Here is a 6,000-nt window from a genome sequence, read left to right as displayed (position 1 = left end):
TATGCCCAAAGAAATGTAAATCTTTCTCCCAAAAAGACACACGCACTCGCATGTTCATTACTGTACTATTCACAATAGCAGAGACATGGAATAAACCTAGATGCCCATCAACAGTGGACTGGATTTTTTAAATGTGGTACATATACACAGGAAATACTACATCACCATTTAAAAAATGGAATCCTGTTCTTTGCAGCAACATGGGTACAGCTGGAGGCCATTATCCTAAGCAAATTAACACAGGAAGAGAAAACCAAATAGCACATGTTCTCACTTATAAGTGGAAGCTAAATATTGTGTACATATGGACACAAAGATGGGAACAATAGACACTAGAGCCTACTTGAGAGGGGAGGTTAGGAGGAGGAGGAAGATTGAAAAACTACCTATCAGGCACTATGCTCACTGCTTGGGGCATGAAGTCATTTGTACACCAAACCCCATCATAATGCAAGTTACCCATGTAACGAACCTGTACCCCGTGAACCTAAAATAAAAGCTGAAGAAAAACAAAAGAGAAACATGGAGAGAAAATGAAATGATTTGCCCAAGTGAGTATATGGTAGAGCTCCGATACGAACTCAGGTGTATTTGATCTTCAACAACTATGAAACTTGATACTTGAGTGGGACTCTTCTTTTTGTTGAAGAATTTTGTCGAAGACTCAATATTGAAGGTAACGATAAGTATAATCTAAAGAAGAGCTGCCAAACTTATTTCTACAACTCTAACACAATTCTAAGTTGATAAGAGATCATCATCTCATCATCTACCATCAGCAGATCAAAGTCTAAATACTGAAAAAGAGTTACCGCAGGGCACCAGCTGAGAGAGAGCAAGGAACAATGGACAGATACACAGTTAATCTCAGTTGGCATGTGCATCACCCATGTAAGGGAGCTCTGACCTGTGAGAACTCAGACAGGTGTCTCAAAGAACCAGCACTTGGACACCTGCAACAGAGGGCTTCTTTTGGCCAGTATCAGCCAAGAGAGGACCTTAATTATAGGACTAGGTAAGTAAAGATTTTGTCCCTTGCATCTGATCTCCTCTCCTCTGTAAGTACTACAATGAAAGGCAGAGGAAATATAGAACAATTGAAGATTAGATCGTGTCCTCTTCCCCTGTGGGTCCCAGTTGTGAGTATGGCCCAAGACAGGAAGAGAGAAAAGAGGCTATGAATTGGATGTGAGACTCAACCTTTTAGAATTTGTTAGGAATTTTAATACTTGAAACCAAGTCTTACTAATGGTATACTATTCTTATTTAAAAAAAAAAAAAGGCGGGGGGGTCAAAACTGTAGGATTTGCCCAAGGACAAGAGAAACAACAGAACATGTTAAAAGATAATAGTTAAGGTGGGGTGTGGAGATGTGTCCAATTTTCCCCCAACAATTACATTTAAAAATTCAAAGCAATATTTGATAAAATGATACTAATTAGAGTAAAAGGGAGCCATTTCAATGGGCACTAAAGTTTAAAAAATGCAAGACAGTATAATTAGGTTTTTTTAAGTATTCACGAGAAAAAATAGTGTTTGCCTATAAAGCATGTGGCTTGTAATCAGTGAAAAAGGAAGAATTACTTTTAATTTTATAACCTTTACACATTGTTTCAATTTTACCATATATATGTTATACTTACAGTTTAAATATCAATTAAAAATTATTCTATTTATTTCTGGATATGAGGCAATCTTTTGAAAATTTTTTTAAAAATTAATTTTACCCAAGCCTCCAATTGTTTTGTCTATTCACTTAAAAAGAATCAGGAAAAATATATTATTATTTTTACAAAAATAACTATGTTCTTCCTTGTACCATATCAGTCACTAGTTTAAGGGGAAATAAACCACTTTGGACACTTTCATTCAAGTTCTCCTTACCTTGGGTTGTTTCTGGTATTCTTCTTAGTCCATTTGGGCTGCCATAACAAAACACTTTAGACTGAGTACTTATCAACAACAGAAGTTTTTCACAGTTCTGGAGGCTTGGAAGTCCAACATCAAGGCAGCAGCCCATGTTTGGTGAGGGCCTGCTTCCTCAAAGAGGCCACCTTTTCACTCTATCTTCACATGGTGGAAGGGGCTCTCTCAGGCCTCTTTTATAAGGGCACTAATCCTATTCATGAGGGTTCCAGCCTCATGACCTCATCATCTCCCAATGACCCTACCTCTTAACCCTACTGCCCTGGGGAATCGATTTCAACGTATGAGTTTTGAGGAAACACAAACATTCAGACCAAAGCAGTATTTCTAACTCTAGCATAGCTGCCATTTGGGCAGGGTTCTGAAGTAGCCAGAGCTGTGTATTTTCACCTGTACCACAGCCATGCTTGTGATGAAAGCCACAGGAAGCAACAGACTGGTGCATGCACTGAAAGATCACATTTGCTGATGAGGGAGTTCCAGAGTAATGCCAGCTCTGTCACTGAAATTTATCACACAGAACCTCAAACTCCAATTATCACTCATTTTCTCCACCTGCCTATCACTTGTATTTGACAGCCGTTTGGTGACAATGAAAGGGAAGTTTCTCAGGTATTATGCTGGTGGGCCAGATTAACTTCTGGAAAGGTTTAATTACCTTTGAGAGGACAGCTCCTCTAATAATATCCCTTTATCTATCTTGTCCAAATTACGCTTCAGTGATTCTCATCCTGAGACTTAGCTTCCCTGTCACCATACACTGAGTGGGCTTTGTTAAAAACCAGAGGCTGAGCTTTTTTTTAAGAAACACTAATACTGTGGCTGTCTACTTCCAGCTGTATCTGGATATACAGAAATGCACTTGAGGTTGTCTATCAGGATAAGCATTAAAATTGGGTCACAGAAAAAAAAAAAAAAACAGGTTACAAAAGAGCCTGTGTGGAATAAGCTCTTTAAAATGAATGTGTATGTCTAGAAAAATACATGAGTATATGATCAGTGACTATCTCTATGGTAGAAATACTAATTACCTTTGTTTGCTTGATGCTGATGCACTTTGTGATTTTTTTCTAGTACACCATATGTTGCATTTTTAATCACACAAAATAACAAAGCTATTTTAAATATTTGTTATTATTTCAGAGTTAGGGAATTTGAAAGATGATTAGGGAAGTCTCCAAACTTGAGAAAAAGCTATAAATAGACCTTCTTTTGAAATTGGCAATCGTGATACTCTACCCTTTTCTAACTCTTGTTTGTTGAAATTGTTTGTAACAGGACTTCTTCCTGATTTGTCTGAATTTCTAAGCAGAAAGATATGGGGAATGGTATGGCATCAGTAATTGAATAGCAAGCTAACAAGGTCAGAGTTTTTAGTACCTCTGTAGACAAACTGTGGGTGTAGGGGAAGAGAGGGAGGGTGTGTGTGTGCGCGCGCATGTATGGAGGGGAGGGGGGAGAAAGAGAGCAAAATCTTCTCTAGATGGTCCACTGGGAAAGGGTTATGATCACAGCAAATGAAGTTCTTCCAAAGTCCTCAGCTGGAGACAGTAGTACACCCAAGATAGGGAGGACTGCCCATGTGACTGCATGTTACAGCATTTGCTCGTAGGTAGACATTAGGTGACCCCAGAGCTTTCAAAGCAGACATCTCTTCTCAGCATGTTGGTGACCTGTGAAGCTTCCCAGAGACAGGGTGATGGGAAAAAATGGTTACAGCTGTTTCTGGCTGATCCTTTGATGCTGGCATTTGGGGCAATATGTCTGAGGTATCTGTCTTTAGCCAACATGCTAAGTATTACTGTTCTTCCATAAGATAGCAGATAGGCTTATAGGGATCCAATAAATAGCATTATTCTTATTTCTCGCCTGTCTTTAATAACTAGAATCCCTTACAAGCTGAAAAGATGAAAATCAAAATGCCATATTTATTTTTGAGAGAGCTGTTGAAGAACAAGTCTTAGGTGTGGGATACAATTGGGCTTCCTGACAATGAATCCCCAAATTAGCTCTGCACAGACATAGGCAGTACTTGTGAAACTGCAGGCCTGTGTTTGTATTATGGGTACCCTGGTAAGTCTATAGCATGGAGGAGCTCATTGGATTGCTTGCTCTCTGCAGGCAGGCAGATGTCAGAGTGAACAAAAGTGAGAGGAATAAACATGTGCGGCTTCTTTTCTCAACTTACCAATCAGATAATCGAAGCGTATGTGAGAAGCGCAGGGAGAGAGGCCAGGCATGGATGGAGAATACAAGGGGAATAAGCTGTTTACCTACAGTATTTGGTCTTACTTGCATTCTAGTCCTCACCATCACAACTAGCCCAATAAAGTTGGCAGAGAAGGGGCCATTAAACTTTTTGAGTCTGTTTTCTCATCGTTATGATGGTGTGTTGGTCCAAATTAGTAATGACCTAATTAGGGTGATCTTTTGTAATCTAGTTTCTTCTAGAATTCTTTCCAAATTCCAAAATTTTACTCTATGTCTTTTTTTTCTTCCCTGAGGTATCGCCACCCACTATATATGTTAAGCTCCCTTGATATTAAAACAAAAAATATGAACAAGGTGGAATACATGCTAAAAAACATTTTAGAGCAATTAACCATTATTGGCCAAGGGAAAAAAATCTGAAACCCTAAATACTAAATCATTTGTAAAAGTTGATTAAACATTCAAATAGAGAAACATTCGGCGATAATTCATAGCTTTCTCCTCTATGAATACGTACTAGGCTAGAAGATAGTTTCCCAGTTTTATCCACATCATGCCATTTGCTCATATCTATTACTATATAGGACTATTCACTTTGAAATTTGAGTCATCTGAGAGAGAATATAAACAGACAAGACCACATTTGCTGCCAGAATTGGAGCTCAAGTCTGGATGTTAGCCAAACATAGGTGATGATGAAGTGTGGAAATTACCTAACAGCAAGGTTCAAATCTGATATAAGAATGTATTAACACATGATACAGCATGGCCCTCAACTCCATCAGAAATTCACGTCTTATGCTGCTTTTGGAACAGACACAGGGGATAAGCACAGATAAACTAAAGCACTAAGTCACCATTTGGCCAAATAGGCAGAGTTAGGGAAAAGAAAATGGACAAGCTATGCCCTTCATTCATTCAACAAGAATTTTCTGAGTACCTTCTATGTGCCAGGCACTGTGTTAGGAACTAGAGGTCATGGTAGTAAATAAGACTAAGTCCTTGTTTTGAGTTTTCTCCCAAATGAGACATTTTCAAAACTGATTGAAATAAAGTGAGCTATCTATCTTCAGCAAGACAGTAAACAGTAGAGAGAGCATGATGGAGTAGAGTATCCCAAACAGAGTAATTTGTCCTACTGATGATTCATCACAGAGTTTCTCCAGCCGAGAACAAAGTGAAAAGATCAGATGCATGTGAATGTGGAGGTGGGGAGTGTGATTTGTTGGGTAAGGTTTGAAAGAATTATTGGAAAAATTATTTAGTCTAAACTTAGTCCCTCCAAGTTTTTTGGTACAAAAATTTTTAATAAAATTAAATTTAGCAAATAGTTGGTTCTCTTTTTATTGTCCTTATTTTGCAAACTAAAAAGCTAGCAACTCTATGTCAGTCCCCATATTGTTTTAGAAATGTTACTTGTTCTTAATTACTGAAGGTTTGGGAATTCTATTAGAAACAGTAAAGAAGGTATGCAGGTTGAGTTGGCAGATTGTCTACACCCTTGAATGAAAAGGGGAGTTGGTAAATCTCAAATTAGTAGATATTGACATAGTAAGGAAAAGCAAGTTGACATATAGTAAGTATAAAATCATTGAGTCAGCTATCCTTATTTTGTAGATTGTTTCTAAAGCCTGGGTCTAGATTTGTCTGTGATCACAGGCTTGTTGGGATGCAAAACATTTTTCTTCAGGAACTCCGAATGCCCTATTCAACAGCAGCCAGTTTTTATTGTCCGGTTTTCATCCATTTTAGGGATAAAACAGAAGGAGGAGGAAGCTGGCAAAGTTCTCAGTAGGAAATCCACAAACCTTACTCTTAAGAGAACAAATCCTACTTTTGCTATTTCTGTATGAGACAAAACAA

The sequence above is a fragment of the Aotus nancymaae genome, unplaced genomic scaffold (genome assembly GCF_030222135.1).
Source record: "Aotus nancymaae isolate 86718 unplaced genomic scaffold, 86718_ANA_hifiasm-v0.15.2.pri h1tg000011l, whole genome shotgun sequence".
Classification (NCBI taxonomy): Eukaryota; Metazoa; Chordata; class Mammalia; order Primates; family Aotidae; genus Aotus; species Aotus nancymaae.
This window is presented reverse-complemented; position numbering follows the sequence as displayed.